Source organism: Watersipora subatra, chromosome 10 (assembly GCF_963576615.1).
Source record: "Watersipora subatra chromosome 10, tzWatSuba1.1, whole genome shotgun sequence".
NCBI lineage: Eukaryota > Metazoa > Bryozoa > Gymnolaemata > Cheilostomatida > Watersiporidae > Watersipora > Watersipora subatra.
In genome coordinates, this window is record NC_088717.1 from 12,119,172 (window position 1) to 12,145,135 (window position 25,964).

The 25,964-nt window shown below is 37.7% G+C and overlaps 9 non-coding genes across 9 annotated transcripts; all 9 read left to right on the forward strand.

Annotated features, from left to right (window-relative positions):
- The first annotated feature begins 3,820 nt into the window (after positions 1–3,820).
- Trnas-gcu (transfer RNA serine (anticodon GCU)) lies at positions 3,821–3,892 on the forward strand. Its single transcript has one exon. It is a non-coding gene; the product is annotated as a tRNA-Ser (tRNA).
- Positions 3,893–4,645: 753 nt separating this feature from the next.
- Positions 4,646–4,717, forward strand: Trnac-gca (transfer RNA cysteine (anticodon GCA)). The gene has a single exon. It is a non-coding gene; the product is annotated as a tRNA-Cys (tRNA).
- A 137-nt stretch (positions 4,718–4,854) lies between these two features.
- On the forward strand, positions 4,855–4,926 carry Trnas-gcu (transfer RNA serine (anticodon GCU)). Its single transcript has one exon. It is a non-coding gene; the product is annotated as a tRNA-Ser (tRNA).
- Positions 4,927–9,753: 4,827 nt separating this feature from the next.
- Trnac-gca (transfer RNA cysteine (anticodon GCA)) lies at positions 9,754–9,825 on the forward strand. Its single transcript has one exon. It is a non-coding gene; the product is annotated as a tRNA-Cys (tRNA).
- Positions 9,826–9,962: 137 nt separating this feature from the next.
- Positions 9,963–10,034, forward strand: Trnas-gcu (transfer RNA serine (anticodon GCU)). The gene has a single exon. It is a non-coding gene; the product is annotated as a tRNA-Ser (tRNA).
- A 7,101-nt stretch (positions 10,035–17,135) lies between these two features.
- Trnac-gca (transfer RNA cysteine (anticodon GCA)) lies at positions 17,136–17,207 on the forward strand. The gene has a single exon. It is a non-coding gene; the product is annotated as a tRNA-Cys (tRNA).
- Positions 17,208–23,774: 6,567 nt separating this feature from the next.
- On the forward strand, positions 23,775–23,846 carry Trnac-gca (transfer RNA cysteine (anticodon GCA)). The gene has a single exon. It is a non-coding gene; the product is annotated as a tRNA-Cys (tRNA).
- Positions 23,847–25,210: 1,364 nt separating this feature from the next.
- Trnac-gca (transfer RNA cysteine (anticodon GCA)) lies at positions 25,211–25,282 on the forward strand. The gene has a single exon. It is a non-coding gene; the product is annotated as a tRNA-Cys (tRNA).
- Positions 25,283–25,807: 525 nt separating this feature from the next.
- Positions 25,808–25,879, forward strand: Trnac-gca (transfer RNA cysteine (anticodon GCA)). The gene has a single exon. It is a non-coding gene; the product is annotated as a tRNA-Cys (tRNA).
- The last annotated feature ends 85 nt before the right edge of the window (positions 25,880–25,964 follow it).

Below are 25,964 nucleotides of genomic sequence, written 5' to 3' on the forward strand. Positions count from 1 at the left end.
CTCAAGAAACCAGCTTGTGTCAAAGTGCAGACATTCAAATAAGCACTTAATTTGCAATGCTGTGACATGAACCAATTAAATTGTTGTATTACCGTATATGTAGCTGGCCTTTATCGTTAAGCTACTCGATGTGTTTTTACGTACAGTCATATGAGCTTCAGTTCATTTGAATTTTACCTGATGAATGGTAGCAACCATGAAACTTTAAGTTGTAAAATGTTTTAAAAGTTTTCAGTTCCTAATATAGTTTATATAAATGCTCTATTTTAATATTGAGCACTCTCTTCTAGTGAACTGCAACCTTCTTCTTCATCAGTATATATATATGTATATATATATATATATATATATATATATATACATATATATGTATATATATATATGTATATATATATAAATATATATATATATATACATATATATATATATATATATATATATATATATATATACATATATATGTATATATATATATGTATATATATATAAATATATATATATATAAATATATATATATATATATATATATACATATATATACATATATATATATATATAAATATATATATATATATATACATATATATACATATATATATATAAATATATATATATATATACATATATATATATATATTTATATATATATATATATAAATATATATATATATAAATATATATATATACATATATATAGAATATAGACACACTGAAAAAAAGTTTTAAACCTAGTCAGCCGCTTTTAGGCTCAGACACCACACCAGGCTCAACTACCATAAGTTGCTGAAATATTTTTTTGTTCAAGTGAGCGGTGTTACTCAAACAGCTATATACATGTGGCCTGTTTTAACAGCAAGCTCTGTTGAACTCCAGCTATATGCTTGGAGCTGTTCTATACTTACAAAGAAAACAAAATTTTTATGAAGCTTTTGTTCAAGTGATTTAGACAGATCTACATAAAAAATTAATTGAAGAGTTTCAACGTGTTTACATCAACGAAATGCTGTGAAATTGAAAACACTGAATTTGAAGCTCGTAGCTAAACAGTGTAAAAATACTTTTAATAATATGATTGGCTGAGTAACATCTGATTTGTTAGGTGGTGCAAAAAGAAGTAGAGAGTTTCTTAAATCCAAAAAATAAATTATACGAATCCCATCATATCAGTAATACTAATTTCATAATTAAAGTTAGCAAGACTTAGAATACATAGCCTGACTTACTAGCATTAAAATAATTAAGTTTGTCAAAGGAGGATGCGTTGTGGCAAGCAGAACATAATTTTAGACAAGTTAAACAGTATTGGCCAATGTTTCTTATATAATAAGTTTTGTTTCTTGTCGAAAACTAGTTATTAAAACAAAAACAGGCTGTTGAAAAATCATCAAGCTAAAAGATTTCGAAAAAAGTTGAACCTATTTTGGAGTTGCTTATTTAATACTATGAAGTAGACAACTTTTAGTTAGTCTATGAACATTTCTATTGCATTTTGTTTTGGTTCAGCAAACTCATGGGCGACAAAAATGTTGAAACGTAGTGCACTGACTAAATCGATATCTTTAGTGATTCTGAATACTAACTTTAGAAATTTCATTTGCGAATGGCTTACACAAGCGGATAACACACTTTTCTAGAAGTTATTAAAAACTTGATGAACCCTAACCCATGAATTACCAAAAACTTTGAAATAAAATTTTTTTCTAAGCACTTGCACTGCCTACACAGCTTATCAAGTAATTAATAAACTAATATCAACGTAATATTTGTATATTACTAGTTATAAGGTAAACACCTAAATGCTTGTAGAAATGTGACCATCTTGTTTCTTGCTTGATACCGACAGGCTGAAAAATCAACATAAGCAGTGATAAAAATTCTTCATGAAAGTAACATTGAAGGGACTTGACTACATGATGTTTATTGTTTGATATCAGTGTTCAACGATTGCTAATCTGATTGCTGTGTGAGATTAGTGAATCATCTTTGCTATTAATGGAGCGATGTTCAATGATTTAAAAAAGGTCTTGCCTACATTACACATTTCAGTGTCTCGGCACATTGCACTATATCAATTAGGACGATCAATACGCACTTTTACTCTATAATTGACACAAGTAAATGATTTAATTGTATTTTGTCTTTACATGAGGAGAAAACTTACAAATTTGACAGTTCTAACTTTTAGCAACATATATGTTCCTCTTACTTACAGTGGTAGAGAAGTTGATTACGATCTGAAAACTCTTAAGTTCAACCCCTGGTGCATCTTGATGCGATCTTAGTTTGAATTGGAAATGGTTGTTCCAGAATACTTGTTTTAATACATGTATGAAGTAAAACTTACAAAGTCAATCATTGTAACTTCTGTCAGAATGCTTGTATACATCTGAGATAAAGGCTCAGTAGTAAGAGAAATGGCTGGCTGCAGTTGGACAAGCCATGAATTCAACCCCCATGTCTTTTTTTTGTTGTAGCATTGTTTCAATGCAAGAATTGTTGTTTTAAAAAGGTATATTGCCGTTCCTGAAAATTTCATTTTATTTTGAAGAAAAAACTAACCAAAACTTTTGGATGTAAGTTTTGAAGGTACACTTGCCAATTATCAAATATACTGATAAGTAAAAAAGCAATGGCTACAGTCCGATAGTCCCTGAAGTTAACTCCCTGTGTCGCTCTGTCCTCTCACCTTGTCTTATTACAAAGAGTGCATTTACAAATAAAGTAATGCTGTTTATATACAGTGCATTTTATTTACAAAAAAGCGAAATTATATTATAGTACTTTTTGTAAGTAGACCTGCCAGTTGTTGTGGATATAGCTCAGTGGTAGAAAAACTGACGGCAGTCCAATCGGCCCTGCGTTCCACTTCCTGTGTTCCCTGTCTGATCTCATGGTCTTAACGCAAACTACGCAACTTTACGTGAAGTAATGCTGTTCTTATGCAAAATGTTTCATTTATAAAAGAAGTACACAAAATCTGCTATAGTAAGCTTTGCCAGTACACCAGCAAGTGGTTGGGTAAATAACTCAGTGGAATAGTAATCGGCTACAGTCTGATAGTCCCTGGGTTCAACTCCCAGTGTCCTCTAACTTGTCTCATTGTTTTGATGAAAAGTGGCCCTGTTCCTATTCAATATGTTTTATTTACAAAAACATAAACAAATTCGGTAATAGTAGTAATTGGCAGTACCCTTGCAGGTGTTAGGAATATAGCTCAGTGGTAGAGCAATCGGCTGCAGTCTGATAATCACAGGGTTCAAATGCCAGTGTCCTCGAACTTGTCTCATTGTTTTGATGCAAAGATTGTGTTTTTGAATGAAGTGACCCTGTTCTAATTCAATATGTTTTCTTTATAAAAACATACACAAATCCGGTAATAGTAGTATTTGGCAGTACCCTTGCAGGTGTTAGGAATATAGCTCGGTGGTAGAGCAATCGGCTGCAGTCCGATGCGCCATGGGTTCAACATCCAGTGTCCCCTGTCTTGCCCAGTTTTTAAATGCAAACTGTGTATTTTTAAATGAAGTAATCCTATTCCTGTACAATAGGTTTTATTAATAATAACGTGAAAAAAATGTGTTAGAGCACTTCTTGGCGGTACCCCGACTAGTGGTTAGGGACATAGTTCAGAGGTAAAGCAATCGGCTGCAATCCAATTGGCACTGGGTTCAACTCCCAGTGTCCCCTGTCTTGCCCACTGTTTACATGCAAAGTGTGCATTTTCAAGTGAAAAAATGCTGTTCTCATACAATAGGTATCACTTATAATAAAGTACAAAGAATCTGTCATAGGACTTTTTGTAGTTGACCGGCAAGAGTTTGGGGATATAGCTCAGTGGTAGAGCAATCGGCTGCTGTCCAATAGGACCTGGGTTCAACTACCAGTATCCTCTTTCTTGCCAAGTGTTTCAAAGCAAACTGTGCATTTTTAAGTGAAGTAATGCTGTTCCTCTACGATACGTTTTATTTATTGAAAAAAATGTACATTTTGTGTTTTAGCACTTTTTAAAGTACACCAGCTAGTAGCTGGGGACATTGCTCAGTGGTAGAGCAATCGGCTGCAATCTGATAACCCCTGGGTTCAACTCGAAGTGTCACCAGTCTTGCCCATTGTTTTAATGCAAACTGTGGATAATTAGGAGAAGTAATTCTGGTCCTATACGATGTGTTTTCTTTTTAAAAAAAACATACCTTTTGTGTTTTAGCACTTTTTGCAGTACCCTAGCAAAAAGTTGGGGATATAGCTCAGTGGTAGAGCAATCGGCTGCAGTCCAATAGGACCTGGGTTCTACTCCGAGTGTCCCTATCTTGTCCATTGTTTCACTGCAAACTTAGCACTTTTGAGTGAAGTAATGCTGTTCCTATACGATGTGTTTTATTTATTTAAAAAAGCATACATTTTGTGTTTTAGCACTTTTTGCAGTACCCTAGCAAAAAGTTGGGGATATAGCTCAGCGGTGGAGCAATCGGCTGCAGTCCAATAGGACCTGGGTTCTACTCCGAGTGTCCCTATCTTGTCCATTGTTTCACTGCAAACTTAGCACTTTTGAGTGAAGTAATGCTGTTCCTATACGATGTGTTTTGTTTATTTAAAAAAGCATACATTTTGTGTTTCAGCACTTTTTGCAGTACTCTAGCAAGAAGTAGGAGACATAGCTCAGTGGTTGAACAATCGGCTGCAGTCCGATAGGCCCTGGGTTCAACTCCCAGTGTCCCTTTCTTGCCCCTTGTTTTAATGCAATTTGTTCAGTTTTCAGTGAAGTAATTTTGTTCCTATACCATATGTTTTATCTGGTACTAATAAAAACAAACAGTTAATGTTTTAGCACTTTTTGCAGTATTCTCTTAAAAATTTGGGCATATAGCTCAGTGGCAGAGCAATCGGCTGCTGTCCGATAGGCCCTGGGTTCAACTCCCAGTGTCCCCTTTCTTGTCCCTTGTTTTAATGCGAACTGTTCAATTTTAAGTGAAGTAATCCTGTTCCTATACCATTTGTTTTATCCACTAAAAAAAACATACATAAAGTACGCCAGCTAGTAGTTGGGGACATTGCTCAGTGGTAGAGCAATCGGCTGCTGTCCAATAGGCCCTGGGTTCAACTCGAAGTGTCGCCAGTCTTGCCCATTGTTTTAATGCAAACTGTGGATATTTAGGAGAAGTAGTTCTGTTCCTATACGATGTGTTTTCTTTTTAAAAAAAACATACCTTTTGTGTTTTAGCACTTTTTGCAGTACCCTAGCAAAAAGTTGGGGATATAGCTCAGTGGTAGAGCAATCGGCTGCAGTCCAATAGGACCTGGGTTCTATTCCGAGTGTCCCTATCTTGTCCATTGTTTCACTGCAAACTTAGCACTTTTGAGTGAAGTAATGCTGTTCCTATACGATGTGTTTTATTTATTTAAAAAAGCATACATTTTGTGTTTCAGCACTTTTTGCAGTTAGCTTGCAAGAAGTAGGCGATATACCTCAGTGGTAGAGCAATTGGCTGCAGTCCGATAGGCCCTGGAATCAACTCCCAGTGTCCCCTTTCTTGCCCCTTGTTTTAATGCAAATTGTTCAGTTTTCAGTGAAGTAATTTTGTTCCTATACCGTATGTTGAATCTACTAAAAAAACTTATAGTTAGTGTTTTATCACTTTTTGCAGTACCCTAGCAAGAACTTGGGCATATAGCTCAGTAGAAGAGCAATCGGCTGCAGTCCGATAGGACCTGGAATCAACTTCCAGTGTCCCCTTGTTTGACCCTTGTTTTAAAGCAAACTGTTTAATTTTAATTGAAGTAATTCTGTTCTTATACGATATGTTTTATTTACTAAAAAAAACATACAGTTAGTGTTTTAGCAATTTTTGCAGTACTCTAGCAAGACATTTGGGTTCTGGCTCAGTAGAAGAGCAATCGGTTGCAGTTCGATAGGCCCTGGGTTCAACTCCCAGTGTCCTCTTTCTCGCCCCTTGTTTTAATGCAAACTGTTCAGTTTTCAGTGAAGTAATTTTGTTCCTATACCATATGCTTTATCTACTAATAAAAACAAACATTTAATGTTTTAGCACTTTTTGCAGTAATATCTTAAGAATTTGGGCATATAGCTCAGTAGAAGAGCAGTCGGCTGCAGTCCAATAGGCCCTGGGTTCAACTCCCAGTGTCCCCTGTTTAGCCAATTATTTTAATGCAAACTGTGCATTTTAAAATGAAGTAATGCTGTTCATCTACGATGTTTTATTTATTAAAAAAACATAAATTTTTTGTTTTAGCACTTTTTGCAGTACTTTAGCAAAAATTTGGGGATATAGCTCAGTGGTAGAGCAATCGGCTGCAGTCCAATAGGCCCTGAGGTCTACTCCCAGTGTCCCCTGTCATGCCCATTGCTTTAATGAAAACGGTGCATTTTTAAGTTAACTACCTTGTTCTTATACGATATGTTCTATTTATAAAAAAATGTATATGCTCTGTTTTAGCACTTGTTGGCAGTACACTGGCTAGTGGTTACGATTATCTTTCAGGTGTAGAGCAAAAGGTTGCAGTCCGATAGTCCCTTGATTCAACTCCCATGTCCCGATCTTACAAATTGTTTTAATGCAAACTGTGTATTTTTAAGTGAACAAATGCTGTTACTATGCAATATGTCTTATTTATGATAAAGTGAAAAGGAATGTGTTAGTGCACTATTTGGCAGTACAACAGTTAGTGGTTAGGGAAATAGCTCAGTGGTAGATCTATCGGCTGCAGTCCGATTGGCCCTGGGTTCAAACCCCTGTGTCCTTTGCTTGCCCATTGTTTTAATGCAAACTGTTCAATTTTAAGTGAAGTAACTCCGTTCCTATATATGTTTTATTTATTAAAAAATATGCATTTTTTGTTTCAGCACTTTTTGCAGTGCTCTAGCAAGAAGTTGGGGATATAGCTCAGTGGCAGAGCAATCGGCTGCAGTCCGATAGGCCCTGGGTTCAACTGCCAGTGTCCCATTTTTTGCACCTTGTTTTAATGCAAACTGTTCAATTTTAAATGAAGTAATCCTGTTCCTATACCGTATGTTAAATTTACTAAAAAAACATACAGTTAGTGTTTTAGCACTTTTTGCAGTACCCTAGCAAGAACCTGGGCATATAGCTCAGTAGATGAGTAATCAGCTGCAATCCGATAGGCCCTGGGTTCAACTGCCAGTGTCCCCTTTCTTGCCCCTTGTTTTAATGCAAACTGTTCAATTTTAAGTGAATTAATTATGTTCCTATACCGTATGTTAAATTTACTAAAAAAACATACAGTTAGTGTTTTAGCACTTTTTGCAGTACCCTAGCAAGAACCTGGGCATATAGCTCAGTAGATGAGTACTCAGCTGCAGTCCGATAGGCCCTGGGTTCAACTCCCCGTGTCCCCTTTCTTGCCCAATGTTTTAATGCGAACTGTGCATTTTTAACTGAAGTAATGCTGCTCCTCTAAGATATGTTTTACTTATTGAAAAAACATACATTTTGTGTTTTAGCACTTTTTGCAGTATACAAGCAAGAAGTACGAGATAAGCTCACTGGTAGAGCAATCGGCTGCAGTCCGATAGGCCCTGGGTTCAACTCCCAGTGTCCCCTTTCTTGCCCCTTGTTTTCATGCAAATTGTTCAATTTTAATTGAAGTAGTTTTGTTCCTATACCATATGTTTTATCTACTAATAAAAACATACAATTAATGTTTTAGTACTTTTTGCAGTAATCTCTCAAGAATTTGGGCATATAGCTCAGTAGAAGAGCAATCGGCTGCAGTCCAATATGCCCTGGGTTCAACTCCCAGTGTCCCCTTTTTTGCCCGTTATTTTAATGCAAACTGTGCATTCTCAAATGAAGTAATGTTGTTCCTGTACAATATGTTTTTTTCATTATAAAAAACATACATTTTTAGTTTTAGCACTTTTTGCAGTTAATTTGCAAGAAGTAGGGGATATACCTCAGTGGTAGAGCAATCGGCTGCAGTCCGATAGGCCCTGGAATCAACTCCCAGTGTCCCCTTTCTTGCCCCTTGTTTTAATGCAAATTGTTCAGTTTTCAGCGAAGTAATTTTGTTCCTATACCGTATGTTGAATCTACTAAAAAAACTTACAGTTAGTGTTTTAGCACTTCTTGCAGTACCCTAGCAAGAACTTGGGCATATAGCTCAGTAGAAGAGCAATCGGCTGCAGTCCGATAGGACCTGGAATCAACTTCCAGTGTCCCCTTGTTTGACCCTTGTTTTAAAGCAAACTGTTCAATTTTAATTGAAGTAATTCGGTTCCTATACGATATGTTTTATTTACTAAAAAAAACATACAGTTAGTGCTTTAGCAATTTTTGCAGTACTCTAGCAAGAAATTTGGGTTCTGGCTCAGTAGAAGAGCAATCGGTTGCAGTTCGATAGGCCCTGGGTTCAACTCCCAGTGTCCCCTTTCTCGCCCCTTGTTTTAATGCAAACTGTTTAATTTTCAGTGAAGTAATTTTGTTCCTATACCATATGTTTTATCTACTAATAAAAACAAACAGTTAATGTTTTAGCACTTTTTGCAGTAATATCTTAATAATTTGGGCATATAGCTCAGTAGAAGAGCAATCGGCTGCAGTCGGATAGGTCCTGGGTTCAACTCCCAGTGTCCCCTTTTTTGCCCATTATTTTCATGCAAACTGTGCGTTTTCAAATGAAGTAATGCTGTTCCTCTAAAATATGTTTTTTTCATTATAAAAAAACATACATTTTGTGTTTTAGCACTTTTTGCAGTTAGCTTGCGAGAAGTAGGGGATATAGCTCAGTGGTAGAGCAATCGGCTGCAGTCCGATAGTCCCTGGATTCAACTCCCATGTCCCGATCTTACAAATTGTTTTAATGCAAACTGTGTATTTTTAAGTGAACAAATGCTGTTCCTATGCAATATGTCTTATTTATGATAAAGTGAAAAAGAATGTGTTAGCGCACTTTTTGGCAGTACAACAGTTAGTGGTTGGGGAAATAGCTCAGTGGTAGATCTATCGGCTGCAGTCCGATTGGCCCTGGGTTCAAACCCCTGTGTCCTTTGCTTGCCCATTGTTTTAATGCAAACTGTTCAATTTTAAGTGAAGTAACTCCGTACCTATATATGTTTTATTTATTAAAAAATATGCATTTTGTGTTTCAGCACTTTTTGCAGTGCTCTAGCAAGAAGTTGGGGATATAGCTCAGTGGCAGAGCAATCGGCTGCAGTCCGATAGGCCCTGGGTTCAACTGCCAGTGTCCCATTTTTTGCACCTTGTTTTAATGCAAACTGTTCAATTTTAAATGAAGTAATCCTGTTCCTATACCGTATGTTAAATTTACTAAAAAAACATACAGTTAGTGTTTTAGCACTTTTTGCAGTACCCTAGCAAGAACCTGGGCATATAGCTCAGTAGATGAGTAATCAGCTGCAATCCGATAGGCCCTGGGTTCAACTCCCAGTGTCCCCTTTCTTGCCCCTTGTTTTAATGCAAACTGTTCAATTTTAAATGAAGTAATCCTGTTCCTATACCATTTGTTTTATCTATTAAAAAAAAACATACATAAAGTACACCAGCTAGTAGTTATGGACATTGCCCAGTGGTAGAGCAATCGGCTGCAATCTGATAACCCCTGGGTTCAACTCGGAGTGTCGCCAGTCTTGCCCATTGTTTTAATGCAAACTGTGGATATTTAGGAGAAGTAGTTCTGTTCCTATACGATGTGTTTTCTTTTTAAAAAAAACATACCTTTTGTGTTTTAGCACTTTTTGCAGTACTCTAGCAAAAAGTTGGGGATATAGCTCAGTGGTAGAGCAATCGGCTGCAGTCCAATAGGACCTGGGTTCTACTCCCAGTGTCCCTTTCTTGCCCCTTGTTTTAATGCAATTTGTTCAGTTTTCAGTGAAGTAATTTTGTTCCTATACCATATGTTTTATCTGGTACTAATAAAAACAAACAGTTAATGTTTTAGCACTTTTTGCAGTATTCTCTTAAGAATTTGGGCATATAGCTCAGTGGCAGAGCAATCGGCTGCTGTCCGATAGGCCCTGGGTTCAACTCCCAGTGTCCCCTTTCTTGTCCCTTGTTTTAATGCGAACTGTTCAATTTTAAGTGAAGTAATCCTGTTCCTATACCATTTTTTTATCTACTAAAAAAAACATACATAAAGTACACCAGCTAGTAGTTGGGGACATTGCTCAGTGGTAGAGCAATCGGCTGCTGTCCAATAGGCCCTGGGTTCAACTCGAAGTGTCGCCACTCTTGCCCATTGTTTTAATGCAAACTGTGGATATTTAGGAGAAGTAGTTCTGTTCCTATACGATGTGTTTTCTTTTTAAAAAAAACATACCTTTTGTGTTTTAGCACTTTTTGCAGTACCCTAGCAAAAAGTTGGGGATATAGCTCAGTGGTAGAGCAATCGGCTGCAGTCCAATAGGACCTGGGTTCTACTCCGAGTGTCCCTATCTTGTCCATTGTTTCACTGCAAACTTACCACTTTTGAGTGAAGTAATGCTGTTCCTATACGATGTGTTTTATTTATTTAAAAAAGCATACATTTTGTGTTTCAGCACTTTTTGCAGTTAGCTTGCAAGATGTAGGGGATATACCTCAGTGGTAGAGCAATTGGCTGCAGTCCGATAGGCCCTGGAATCAACTCCCAGTGTCCCCTTTCTTGCCCCTTGTTTTAATGCAAATTGTTCAGTTTTCAGTGAAGTAATTTTGTTCCTATACCGTATGTTGAATCTACTAAAAAAACTTATAGTTAGTGTTTTAGCACTTTTTGCAGTACCCTAGCAAGAACTTGGGCATATAGCTCAGTAGAAGAGCATTCGGCTGCAGTCCGATAGGACCTGGAATCAACTTCCAGTGTCCCCTTGTTTGACCCTTGTTTTAAAGCAAACTGTTTAATTTTAATTGAAGTAATTCTGTTCCTATACGATATGTTTTATTTACTAAAAAAAACATACAGTTAGTGTTTTAGCAATTTTTGCAGTACTCTAGCAAGACATTTGGGTTCTGGCTCAGTAGAAGAGCAATCGGTTGCAGTTCGATAGGCCCTGGGTTCAACTCCCAGTGTCCCCATTCTCGCCCCTTGTTTTAATGCAAACTGTTCAGTTTTCAGTGAAGTAATTTTGTTCCTATACCATATGCTTTATCTACTAATAAAAACAAACAGTTAATGTTTTAGCACTTTTTGCAGTAATATCTTAAGATTTTGGGCATATAGCTCAGTAGAAGAGCAGTCGGCTGCAGTCCAAAAGGCCCTGGGTTCAACTCCCAGTGTCCCCTGTTTAGCCAATTATTTTAATGCAAACTGTGCATTTTAAAATGAAGTAATGCTGTTCATCTACGATGTTTTATATATTAAAAAAACATAAATTTTTTGTTTTAGCACTTTTTGCAGTACTTTAGCAAAAATTTGGGGATATAGCTCAGTGGTAGAGCAATCGGCTGCAGTCCAATAGGCCCTGAGGTCTACTCCCAGTGTCCCCTGTCATGCCCATTGCTTTAATGAAAACTGTGCATTTTTAAGTTAACTACCTTGTTCTTATACGATATGTTCTATTTATAAAAAAATGTATATGCTCTGTTTTAGCACTTGTTGGCAGTACACTGGCTAGTGGTTACGATTATCTTTCAGGTGTAGAGCAAAAGGTTGCAGTCCGATAGTCCCTGGATTCAACTCCCATGTCCCGATCTTACAAATTGTTTTAATGCAAACTGTGTATTTTTAAGTGAACAAATGCTGTTCCTATGCAATATGTCTTATTTATGATAAAGTGAAAAGGAATGTGTTAGCGCACTTTTTGGCAGTACAACAGTTAGTGGTTAGGGAAATAGCTCAGTGGTAGATCTATCGGCTGCAGTCCGATTGGCCCTGGGTTCAAACCCCTGTGTCCTTTGCTTGCCCATTGTTTTAATGCAAACTGTTCAATTTTAAGTGAAGTAACTCCGTTCCTATATATGTTTTATTTATTAAAAAATATGCATTTTTTGTTTCAGCACTTTTTGCAGTGCTCTAGCAAGAAGTTGGGGATATATCTCAGTGGCAGAGCAATCGGCTGCAGTCCGATAGGCCCTGGGTTCAACTGCCAGTGTCCCATTTTTTGCACCTTGTTTTAATGCAAACTGTTCAATTTTAAATGAAGTAATCCTGTTCCTATACCGTATGTTAAATTTACTAAAAAAACATACAGTTAGTGTTTTAGCACTTTTTGCAGTACCCTAGCAAGAACCTGGGCATATAGCTCAGTAGATGAGTAATCAGCTGCAATCCGATAGGCCCTGGGTTCAACTGCCAGTGTCCCCTTTCTTGCCCCTTGTTTTAATGCAAACTGTTCAATTTTAAGTGAATTAATTTTGTTCCTATACCGTATGTTAAATTTACTAAAAAAACATACAGTTAGTGTTTTAGCACTTTTTGCAGTACCCTAGCAAGAACCTGGGCATATAGCTCAGTAGATGAGTACTCAGCTGCAGTCCGATAGGCCCTGGGTTCAACTCCCCGTGTCCCCTTTCTTGCCCAATGTTTTAATGCGAACTGTGCATTTTTAACTGAAGTAATGCTGCTCCTCTAAGATATGTTTTACTTATTGAAAAAACATACATTTTGTGTTTTAGCACTTTTTGCAGTATACAAGCAAGAAGTACGAGATAAGCTCACTGGTAGAGCAATCGGCTGCAGTCCGATAGGCCCTGGGTTCAACTCCCAGTGTCCCCTTTCTTGCCCCTTGGTTTAATGCAAACTGTTCAATTTTAAGTGAATTAATTTTGTTCCTATACCGTATGTTAAATTTACTAAAAAAACATACAGTTAGTGTTTTAGCACTTTTTGCAGTACCCTAGCAGGGACTTGGGCATATAGTTCAGTAGAAGAGCAATCGGCTGCAGTCCGATAGGCCCTGGGTTCAACTCCCAGTGTCCCCTTTTTTGCCTCTTGTTTTAATGCAAACTGTCCAATTTTAAGTGAATTAATTTTGTTCCTATACCATATGTTTTATCTACTAATAAAAACATACAATTAATGTTTTAGCACTTTTTGCAGTAATCTCTCAAGAATTTGGGCATATAGCTCAGTAGAAGAGCAATCGGCTGCAGTCCAATAGGCCCTGGGTTCAACTCCCAGTGTCCCCTTTTTTGCCCGTTATTTTAATGCAAACTGTGCATTCTCAAATGAAGTAATGTTGTTCCTGTACAATATGTTCTTTTCATTATAAAAAACATACATTTTGAGTTTTAGCACTTTTTGCAGTTAATTTGCAAGAAGTAGGAAATATACCTCAGTGGTAGAGCAATCGGCTGCAGTCCGATAGGCCCTGGAATCAACTCCCAGTGTCCCCTTTCTTGCCCCTTGTTTTAATGCAAATTGTTCAGTTTTCAGTGAAGTAATTTTGTTCCTATACCGTATGTTGAATCTACTCAAAAAACTTACAGTTAGTGTTTTAGCACTTTTTGCAGTACCCTAGCAAGAACTTGGGCATATAGCTCAGTAGAAGAGCAATCGGCTGCAGTCCGATAGGACCTGGAATCAACTTCCAGTGTCCCCTTGTTTGACCCTTGTTTTAAAGCAAACTGTTCAATTTTAATTGAAGTAATTCGGTTCCTATACGATATGTTTTATTTACTAAAAAAAACATACAGTTAGTGCTTTAGCAATTTTTGCAGTACTCTAGCAAGAAGTTTGGGTTCTGGCTCAGTAGAAGAGCAATTGGTTGCAGTTCGATAGGCACTGGGTTCAACTCCCAGTGTCCCCTTTCTCGCCCCTTGTTTTAATGCAAACTGTTCAATTTTCAGTGAAGTAATTTTGTTCCTATACCATATGTTTTATCTACTAATAAAAACAAACAGTTAATGTTTTAGCACTTTTTGCAGTAATATCTTAATAATTTGGGCATATAGCTCAGTAGAAGAGCAATCAGCTGCAGTCCAATAGGCCCTGGGTTCAACTCCCAGTGTCCCCTTTTTTGCCTCTTGTTTTAATGCAAACTGTCCAATTTTAAGTGAATTAATTTTGTTCCTATACCGTATAATTAATCTACTAAAAAAACATACAGTTAGTGTTTTAGCACTTTTTGAAGTACCCTAGCAGGGACTTGGGCATATAGTTCTGTAGAAGAGCAATCGGCTGCAGTCCGATAGGCCCTGGGTTCAAACCCCTGTGTCCTTTGCTTGCCCATTGTTTTCATGCAAATTGTTCAATTTTAATTGAAGTAGTTTTGTTCCTATACCATATGTTTTATCTACTAATAAAAACATACAATTAATGTTTTAGCACTTTTTGCAGTAATCTCTCAAGAATTTGGGCATATAGCTCAGTAGAAGAGCAATCGGCTGCAGTCCAATAGGCCCTGGGTTCAACTGCCAGTGTCCCATTTTTTGCAACTTGTTTTAATGCAAACTGTTCAATTTTACATGAAGTAATCCTGTTCCTATACCGTATGTTAAATTTACTAAAAAAACATACAGTTAGTGTTTTAGCACTTTTTGCAGTACCCTAGCAAGAACCTGGGCATATAGCTCAGTAGATGAGTAATCAGCTGCAATCCGATAGGCCCTGGGTTCAACTGCCAGTGTCCCCTTTCTTACCCCTTGTTTTAATGCAAACTGTTCAATTTTAAGTGAATTAATTTTGTTCCTATACCGTATGTTAAATTTACTAAAAAAACTTATAGTTAGTGTTTTAGCACTTTTTGCAGTACCCTAGCAAGAACTTGGGCATATAGCTGAGTAGAAGAGCAATCGGCTGCAGTCCGATAGGACCTGGAATCAACTTCCAGTGTCCCCTTGTTTGACCCTTGTTTTAAAGCAAACTGTTTAATTTTAATTGAAGTAATTCTGTTCCTATACGATATGTTTTATTTACTAAAAAAAACATACAGTTAGTGTTTTAGCAATTTTTGCAGTACTCTAGCAAGACATTTGGGTTCTGGCTCAGTAGAAGAGCAATCGGTTGCAGTTCGATAGGCCCTGGGTTCAACTCCCAGTGTCCCCTTTCTCGCCCCTTGTTTTAATGCAAACTGTTCAGTTTTCAGTGAAGTAATTTTGTTCCTATACCATATGCTTTATCTACTAATAAAAACAAACAGTTAAAGTTTTAGCACTTTTTGCAGTAATATCTTAAGAATTTGGGCATATAGCTCAGTAGAAGAGCAGTCGGCTGCAGTCCAAAAGGCCCTGGGTTCAACTCCCAGTGTCCCCTGTTTAGCCAATTATTTTAATGCAAACTGTGCATTTTAAAATGAAGTAATGCTGTTCATCTACGATGTTTTATTTATTAAAAAAACATAAATTTTTTGTTTTAGCACTTTTTGCAGTACTTTAGCAAAAATTTGGGGATATAGCTCAGTGGTAGAGCAATCGGCTGCAGTCCAATAGGCCCAGAGGTCTACTCCCAGTGTCCCCTGTCATGCCCATTGCTTTAATGAAAACTTTGCATTTTTAAGTTAACTACCTTGTTCTTATACGATATGTTCTATTTATAAAAAAATGTATATGCTCTGTTTTAGCACTTGTTGGCAGTACACTGGCTAGTGGTTACGATTATCTTTCAGGTGTAGAGCAAAAGGTTGCAGTCCGATAGTCCCTGGATTCAACTCCCATGTCCCGATCTTACAAATTGTTTTAATGCAAACTGTGGATTTTTAAGTGAACAAATGCTGTTCCTATGCAATATGTCTTATTTATGATAAAGTGAAAAGGAATGTGTTAGCGCACTTTTTGGCAGTACAACAGTTAGTGGTTAGGGAAATAGCTCAGTGGTAGATCTATCGGCTGCAGTCCGATTGGCCCTGGGTTCAAACCCCTGTGTCCTTTGCTTGCCCATTGTTTTAATGCAAACTGTTCAATTTTAAGTGAAGTAACTCCGTTCCTATATATGTTTTATTTATTAAAAAATATGCATTTTTTGTTTCAGCACTTTTTGCAGTGCTCTAGCAAGAAGTTGGGGATATATCTCAGTGGCAGAGTAATCGGCTGCAGTCCGATAGGCCCTGGGTTCAACTGCCAGTGTCCCATTTTTTGCACCTTGTTTTAATGCAAACTGTTCAATTTTAAATGAAGTAATCCTGTTCCTATACCGTATGTTAAATTTACTAAAAAAACATACAGTTAGTGTTTTAGCACTTTTTGCAGTACCCTAGCAAGAACCTAGGCATATAGCTCAGTAGATGAGTAATCAGCTGCAATCCGATAGGCCCTGGGTTCAACTGCCAGTGTCCCCTTTCTTGCCCCTTGTTTTAATGCAAACTGTTCAATTTTAAGTGAATTAATTTTGTTCCTATACCGTATGTTAAATTTACTAAAAAAACATACAGTTAGTGTTTTAGCACTTTTTGCAGTACCCTAGCAAGAACCTGGGCATATAGCTCAGTAGATGAGTACTCAGCTGCAGTCCGATAGGCCCTGGGTTCAACTCCCCGTGTCCCCTTTCTTGCCCAATGTTTTAATGCGAACTGTGCATTTTTAACTGAAGTAATGCTGCTCCTCTAAGATATGTTTTACTTATTGAAAAAACATACATTTTGTGTTTTAGCACTTTTTGCAGTATACAAGCAAGAAGTACGAGATAAGCTCACTGGTAGAGCAATCGGCTGCAGTCCGATAGGCCCTGGGTTCAACTCCCAGTGTCCCCTTTCTTGCCCCTTGGTTTAATGCAAACTGTTCAATTTTAAGTGAATTAATTTTGTTCCTATACCGTATGTTAAATTTACTAAAAAAACATACAGTTAGTGTTTTAGCACTTTTTGCAGTACCCTAGCAGGGACTTGGGCATATAGTTCAGTAGAAGAGCAATCGGCTGCAGTCCGATAGGCCCTGGGTTCAACTCCCAGTGTCCCCTTTTTTGCCTCTTGTTTTAATGCAAACTGTCCAATTTTAAGTGAATTAATTTTGTTCCTATACCGTATAATTAATCTACTAATAAAACATACAGTTAGTGTTTTAGCACTTTTTGAAGTACCCTAGCAGGGACTTGGGCATATAGTTCTGTAGAAGAGCAATCGGCTGCAGTCCGATAGGCCCTGGGTTCAAACCCCTGTGTCCTTTGCTTGCCCATTGTTTTAATGCAAACTGTTCAATTTTAAGTGAAGTAACTCCGTTCCTATATATGTTTTATTTATTAAAAAATATGCATTTTTTGTTTCAGCACTTTTTGCAGTGCTCTAGCAAGAAGTTGGGGATATAGCTCAGTGGCAGAGCAATCGGCTGCAGTCCGATAGGCCATGGGTTCAACTCCCAGTGTCCCCTTTCTTGCCCCTTGTTTTAATGCAAATTGTTCAATTTTAATTGAAGTAGTTTTGTTCCTATACCATATGTTTTATCTACTAATAAAAACATACAATTAATGTTTTAGCACTTTTTGCAGTAATCTCTCAAGAATTTGGGCATATAGCTCAGTAGAAGAGCAATCGGCTGCAGTCCAATAGGCCCTGGGTTCAACTCCCAGTGTCCCCTTTTTTGCCCGTTATTTTAATGCAAACTGTGCATTCTCAAATGAAGTAATGTTGTTCCTGTACAATATGTTTTTTTCATTATAAAAAACATACATTTTGAGTTTTAGCACTTTTTGCAGTTAATTTGCAAGAAGTAGGGGATATACCTCAGTGGTAGAGCAATCGGCTGCAGTCCGATAGGCCCTGGAATCAACTCCCAGTGTCCCCTTTCTTGCCCCTTGTTTTAATGCAAATTGTTCAGTTTTCAGTGAAGTAATTTTGTTCCTATACCGTATGTTGAATCTACTAAAAAAACTTACAGTTAGTGTTTTAGCACTTTTTGCAGTACCCTAGCAAGAACTTGGGCATATAGCTCAGTAGAAGAGCAATCGGCTGCAGTCCGATAGGACCTGGAATCAACTTCCAGTGTCCCCTTGTTGGACCCTTGTTTTAAAGCAAACTGTTCAATTTTAATTGAAGTAATTCTGTTCCTATACGATATGTTTTATTTACTAAAAAAAACATACAGTTAGTGCTTTAGCAATTTTTGCAGTATTCTAGCAAGAAATTTGGGTTCTGGCTCAGTAGAAGAGCAATCGGTTGCAGTTCGATAGGCCCTGGGTTCAACTCCCAGTGTCCCCTTTCTCGCCCTTTGTTTTAATGCAAACTGTTCAATTTTCAGTGAAGTAATTTTGTTCCTATACCATATGTTTTATCTACTAATAAAAACAAACAGTTAATGTTTTAGCACTTTTTGCAGTAATATCTTAATAATTTGGGCATATAGCTCAGTAGAAGAGCAATCGGCTGCAGTCGGATAGGCCCTGGGTTCAACTCCCAGTGTCCCCTTTTTTGCCCATTATTTTCATGCAAACTGTGCGTTTTCAAATGAAGTAATGCTGTTCCTCTAAAATATGTTTTTTTCATTATAAAAAAACATACATTTTGTGTTTTAGCACTTTTTGCAGTTAGCTTGCGAGAAGTAGGGGATATAGCTCAGTGGTAGAGCAATCGGCTGCAGTCCGATAGTCCCTGGATTCAACTCCCATGTCCCGATCTTACAAATTGTTTTAATGCAAACTGTGTATTTTTAAGTGAACAAATGCTGTTCCTATGCAATATGTCTTGTTTATGATAAAGTGAAAAAGAATGTGTTAGCACACTTTTTGGCAGTACAACAGCTAGTGGTTGGGGAAATAGCTCAGTGGTAGAACTATCGGCTGCAGTCCGATTGGCTTTGGATTCAAACCCCTGTGTCCTTTGCTTGCCCATTGTTTTAATGCAAACTGTTCATTTTTAAGTGAAGTAACTCCGTTCCTATATGATATGTTTTATTTATTAAAAAATATGCATTTTGTGTTTTAGCACTTTTTGCAGTGCTCTAGCAAGAAGTTGGGGATATAGCTCAGTGGCAGAGCAATCGGCTGCAGTCCGATAGGCCCTGGGTTGAACTGCCAGTGTCCCCTTTCTTGCACCTTGTTTTAATGCAAACTGTTCATTTTTAAGTGAAGTAATCCTGTTCCTTTACCATTTATTTTATCTACTAAAAAAAACATACATAAAGTACACCAGCTAGTAGTTGGGGACATTGCTCAGTGGTAGAGCAGTCGACTGCAATCTGATAACCCCTGGGTTCAGCTCGAAGTGTCACCAGTCTTGCCCATTGTTTTAATGCAAACTGTGGATATTTATGAGAAGTAAGTCTGTTCCTATACGATGCGTTTTCTTTTTAAAAAAAACATACTTTTGGTGTTTTAGCACTTTTTGAAGTACCCTAGCAAAAAGTTGGGGATATAGCTCAGTGGTAGAGCAATCGGCTGCAGTCCAATAGGCCCTGGGTTCTACTCCGAGTGTCCCTATCATGTCCATTGTTTCACTGCAAACTTGACACTTTTGAGTGAAGTAATGCTGTTCCTATACGATGTGTTTTATTTATTTACAAAAGCATACACTTTGTGTTTCAGCACTTTTTGCAGTACTCTAGCAAGAAGTAGGAGACATAGCTCAGTGGTCGAACAATCGGCTGCAGTCCGATAGGCCCAGGGTTCGAATCTGGTGTTCCATTGTTTGCTCATTTTTTCAGTGGAAACTGTGCATTTTCACGTGAAGTAATGCTGTTCCTTCACAAAATGGTTTATTTACAAAAAAACACTCATGTTTGGTTTTAGGACATGTTGGCAGTGCAACAAAGTGGATAGGGATATAGCTAAGTGATAGCGTAATTGGCAGCAGTCCGACAGGTGCTTATTGTTTTAGTGCGATTTGTGGATTTTAACGTGAAGTAATGCAGTTCCTATACGATATGTCTTAATTATTAAAAAAAACATACATTATGTGTTTTAGCACATTTTGCAGTACACTAGCATGAAGTTGGGCATATAACTTAGTGGTAGAGCAATTGGCTGCATACCGATAGGATCTGGGTTCAACTGCCAGTGTCCCCTTTCTTGCCCCTTGTTTTAATGCAAACTGTTCATTTTTAAGTGAAGTAATGCTGTTCCTTCGCAAACTCTTTTATTTACAAAAACGCACACATGTTCGGTTTTAGGACATTTTGGCCGAACCAAAAAGTGGATGAGGATTCAGCTCAGTGGTGGAGAAATCGGCCGCATTTTGAGAGGCCTTGGGTATGACTCCCAGTGTCCCCTTTTTTGCCCATTATTTTAATGCAAACTGTGCATTTTCAAATGAAGTAATGCTGTTCCTCTACAATATGTTTTTTTCATTATTAAAAAACATACATTTTGTGTTTTAGCACTTTTTGCAGTTAGCTTGCAAGAAGTAGGGGATATAGCTCAGTGGTAGAGCAATCGGCTGCAGTCCGATAGTCCCTGGATTCAACTCCCATGTCCCGATCTTACAAATTGTTTTAATGCAAACTGTGTATTTTTAAGTGAACAAATGCTGTTCCTATGCAATATGTCTTGTTTATGATAAAGTGAAAAAGAATGTGTTAGCACACTTTTTGGCAGTACAACAGCTAGTGGTTGGGGAAATAGCTCAGTGGTAGAACTAGCGGCTGCAGTCCGATTGGCCTTGGATTCAAACCCCTGTGTCCTTTGCTTGCCCATTGTTTTAATGCAAACTGTTCATTTTTAAGTGAAGTAACTCCGTTCCTATATGATATGTTTTATTTATTAAAAAATATGCATTTTGTGTTTTAGCACTTTTTGCAGTGCTCTAGCAAGAAGTTGGGGATATAGCTCAGTGGCAGAGCAATCGGCTGCAGTCCGATAGGCCCTGGGTTGAACTGCCAGTGTCCCCTTTCTTGCACCTTGTTTTAATGAAAACTGTTCATTTTTAAGTGAAGTAATCCTGTTCCTTTACCATTTATTTTATCTACTAAAAAAAACATACATAAAGTACACCAGCTAGTAGTTGGGGACATTGCTCAGTGGTAGAGCAGTCGACTGCAATCTGATAACCCCTGGGTTCAGCTCGAAGTGTCACCAGTCTTGCCCATTGTTTTAATGCAAACTGTGGATATTTATGAGAAGTAAGTCTGTTCCTATACGATGCGTTTTCTTTTTAAAAAAAACATACTTTTGGTGTTTTAGCACTTTTTGAAGTACCCTAGCAAAAAGTTGGGGATATAGCTCAGTGGTAGAGCAATCGGCTGCAGTCCAATAGGCCCTGGGTTCTACTCCGAGTGTCCCTATCATGTCCATTGTTTCACTGCAAACTTGACACTTTTGAGTGAAGTAATGCTGTTCCTATACGATGTGTTTTATTTATTTACAAAAGCATACACTTTGTGTTTCAGCACTTTTTGCAGTACTCTAGCAAAAAGTAGGAGACATAGCTCAGTGGTCGAACAATCGGCTGCAGTCCGATAGGCCCAGGGTTCGAATCTGGTGTTCCATTGTTTGCTCATTTTTTCAGTGGAAACTGTGCATTTTCACGTGAAGTAATGCTGTTCCTTCACAAAATGGTTTATTTACAAAAAAACACTCATGTTTGGTTTTAGGACATGTTGGCAGTGCAACAAAGTGGATAGGGACATAGCTAAGTGATAGCGTAATTGGCAGCAGTCCGACAGGTGCTTATTGTTTTAGTGCGATTTGTGGATTTTAACGTGAAGTAATGCAGTTCCTATACGATATGTCTTAATTATTAAAAAAAACATACATTATGTGTTTTAGCACATTTTGCAGTACACTAGCATGAAGTTGGGCATATAACTTAGTGGTAGAGCAATTGGCTGCATACCGATAGGATCTGGGTTCAACTGCCAGTGTCCCCTTTCTTGCCCCTTGTTTTAATGCAAACTGTTCATTTTTAAGTGAAGTAATGCTGTTCCTTCGCAAACTCTTTTATTTACAAAAACGCACACATGTTCGGTTTTAGGACATTTTGGCCGAACCAAAAAGTGGATGAGGATTCAGCTCAGTGGTGGAGAAATCGGCCGCATTTTGAGAGGCCTTGGGTATGACTCCCAGTGTCCCCTTTTTTGCCCATTATTTTAATGCAAACTGTGCATTTTCAAATGAAGTAATGCTGTTCCTCTACAATATGTTTTTTTCATTATTAAAAAACATACATTTTGTGTTTTAGCACTTTTTGCAGTTAGCTTGCAAGAAGTAGGGGATATAGCTCAGTGGTAGAGCAATCGGCTGCAGTCCGATAGTCCCTGGATTCAACTCCCATGTCCCGATCTTACAAATTGTTTTAATGCAAACTGTGTATTTTTAAGTGAACAAATGCTGTTCCTATGCAATATGTCTTGTTTATGATAAAGTGAAAAAGAATGTGTTAGCACACTTTTTGGCAGTACAACAGCTAGTGGTTGGGGAAATAGCTCAGTGGTAGAACTAGCGGCTGCAGTCCGATTGGCCTTGGATTCAAACCCCTGTGTCCTTTGCTTGCCCATTGTTTTAATGCAAACTGTTCATTTTTAAGTGAAGTAACTCCGTTCCTATATGATATGTTTTATTTATTAAAAAATATGCATTTTGTGTTTTAGCACTTTTTGCAGTGCTCTAGCAAGAAGTTGGGGATATAGCTCAGTGGCAGAGCAATCGGCTGCAGTCCGATAGGCCCTGGGTTGAACTGCCAGTGTCCCCTTTCTTGCACCTTGTTTTAATGAAAACTGTTCATTTTTAAGTGAAGTAATCCTGTTCCTTTACCATTTATTTTATCTACTAAAAAAAACATACATAAAGTACACCAGCTAGTAGTTGGGGACATTGCTCAGTGGTAGAGCAGTCGACTGCAATCTGATAACCCCTGGGTTCAGCTCGAAGTGTCACCAGTCTTGCCCATTGTTTTAATGCAAACTGTGGATATTTATGAGAAGTAAGTCTGTTCCTATACGATGCGTTTTCTTTTTAAAAAAAACATACTTTTGGTGTTTTAGCACTTTTTGAAGTACCCTAGCAAAAAGTTGGGGATATAGCTCAGTGGTAGAGCAATCGGCTGCAGTCCAATAGGCCCTGGGTTCTACTCCGAGTGTCCCTATCATGTCCATTGTTTCACTGCAAACTTGACACTTTTGAGTGAAGTAATGCTGTTCCTATACGATGTGTTTTATTTATTTACAAAAGCATACACTTTGTGTTTCAGCACTTTTTGCAGTACTCTAGCAAGAAGTAGGAGACATAGCTCAGTGGTCGAACAATCGGCTGCAGTCCGATAGGCCCAGGGTTCGAATCTGGTGTTCCATTGTTTGCTCATTTTTTCAGTGGAAACTGTGCATTTTCACGTGAAGTAATGCTGTTCCTTCACAAAATGGTTTATTTACAAAAAAACACTCATGTTTGGTTTTAGGACATGTTGGCAGTGCAACAAAGTGGATAGGGATATAGCTAAGTGATAGCGTAATTGGCAGCAGTCCGACAGGTGCTTATTGTTTTAGTGCGATTTGTGGATTTTAACGTGAAGTAATGCAGTTCCTATACGATATGTCTTAATTATTAAAAAAAACATACATTATGTGTTTTAGCACATTTTGCAGTACACTAGCATGAAGTTGGGCATATAACTTAGTGGTAGAGCAATTGGCTGCATACCGATAGGATCTGGGTTCAACTGCCAGTGTCCCCTTTCTTGCCCCTTGTTTTAATGCAAACTGTTCATTTTTAAGTGAAGTAATGCTGTTCCTTCGCAAACTCTTTTATTTACAAAAACGCACACATGTTCGGTTTTAGGACATTTTGGCCGAACCAAAAAGTGGATGAGGATTCAGCTCAGTGGTGGAGAAATCGGCCGCATTTTGAGAGGCCTTGGGTATGACTCCCAGTGTCCCCTTTTTTGCCCATTATTTTAATGCAAACTGTGCATTTTCAAATGAAGTAATGCTGTTCCTCTACAATATGTTTTTTTCATTATTAAAAAACATACATTTTGTGTTTTAGCACTTTTTGCAGTTAGCTTGCAAGAAGTAGGGGATATACCTCAGTGGTAGAGCAATCGGCTGCAGTCCGATAGGCCCTGGGTTCAACTCCCAGTGTCCCCTCTTTTGCCCCTTGTTTTAATGCAGACTGTTCAATTTTAAGTGAATTAATTTTGTTCCAATACCGTATGTTTTATCTACTGAAAAAAACATACAGTTAGTGTTTTAGCATTTTTTGCAGTACCCTAGCAAGAACTTGGGCATATAGCTCAGTAGAAGAGCAATCGGCTGCAGTCCGATAGGCCATGGGTTCAACTCCCAGTGTCCCCTTTTTTGCCCCTTGTTTTAATGCAAACTGTTCAATTTTAGGTGATGTAATTCTGTTCCTATACGATATGTTTTATTTAGTAAAAAAACATACAGTTAGTGTTTTAGCAATTTTTGCAGTACTCTAGCAAGAATTTTGGGTTATGGCTTAGTAGAAGAGCAATCGGTTGCAGTTCGATAGGCCCTGGGTTCAACTCCCAGTGTCCTCTTTCTTACCCCTTGTTTTAATGCAAACTGTTCAATTTTCAGTGAAATAATTTTGTTCCTATACCGTATGTTTTATCTACTAATAAAAACATACAGTCAATGTTTTAGCACTTTTTGCAGTAGTCTCTCAAGAATTTGGGCATATAGCTTAGTAGAAGAGCAATCGGCTGCAGTCTAATAGGCCCTGGGTTCAACTCCCAGTGTCCCCTTTTTTGCCCATTATTTCAATGCAAACTTTGCATTTTAAAATGAAGTAATGCTGTTCATCTACGATGTTTTATTTATTAAAAAAATCATAAATTATTTGTTTTAGGACTTTTTGCAGTACTCTAGCAAAAATTTGCGGATATAGCTCAGTGGTAGAGCAATCGGCTGCAGTCCAATAGGCCTTGAGGTCTACTCCCAGTGTCCCCTGTCATGCCCATTGCTTTAATGAAAACTGTGCATTTTTAAGTTAACTACCTTGTTCTTATACGATATGTTCTATTTATAAAAAAATGTATATGCTCTGTTTTAGCACTTGTTGGCAGTACACTGGCTAGTGGTTATGATTATCTTTCAGGTGTAGAGCAAAAGGTTGCAGTCCGATAGTCCCTGGATTCAACTCCCATGTCCCGATCTTACAAATTGTTTTAATGCAAACTGTGTATTTTTAAGTGAACAAATGCTGTTCCTATGCAATATGTCTTATTTATGATAAAGTGAAAAGGAATGTGTTAGCGCACTTTTTGGCAGTACAACAGTTAGTTGTTAGGGAAATAGCTCAGTGGTAGATCTATCGGCTGCAGTCCGATTGGCCTTGGATTCAAACCCCTGTGTCTTTTGCTTGCCCATTGTTTTAATGCAAACTGTTCAATTTTAAGTGAAGTAACTCCGTTCCTATATATGTTTTATTTGTTAAAAAATATGCATTTTTTGTTTCAGCACTTTTTGCAGTGCTCTAGCAAAACGTTGGGGATATAGCTCAGTGGCAGAGCAATCGGCTGCAGTCCGATAGGCCCTGGGTTCAACTCCCAGTGTCCCCTTTCTTTCCCCTTGTTTTAATGCAAACTGTTCAATTTTAAATGAAGTAATCCTGTTCCTATACCATTTGTTTTATCTATTAAAAAAAAACATACATAAAGTACACCAGCTAGTAGTTGGGGACATTGCTCAGTGGTAGAGCAATCGACTCCAATCTGATAACCCCTGGGTTCAACTCGAAGTGTCGCCAGTCTTGCCCATTGTTTTAATGCAAACTGTGGATATTTAGGAGAAGTAGTTCTGTTCCTATACGATGTGTTTTCTTTTTAAAAAAAACATACCTTTTGCGTTTTAGCACTTTTTGCAGTACCCTAGCAAATAGTTGGGGAAATAGCTCAGTGGTAGAACTATCGGCTGCAATCCGATTGGCCCTGGGTTCAAACCCCTGTGTCCATTGCTTGCCCATTGTTTTAATGAAAACTGTTCATTTTTAAGGGAAGTAAACCGTTCCTATATGATATGTTTTATTTATTAAAAAATATGCATTTTGTGTTTCAGCACTTTTTGCAGTACCCTAGCAAAAAGTTGGGGATATATCTCAGTGGTAGAGCAATCGGCTGCAGTCCGATAGGCCCTGGGTTCAACTCCCAGTGTTCCCTTTCTTGCCCCTTGTTTTAATGCAAACTGTTCAATTTTAAATGAAGTAATTCTGTTCCTATACGATATGTTTTATTTACTAAAAAA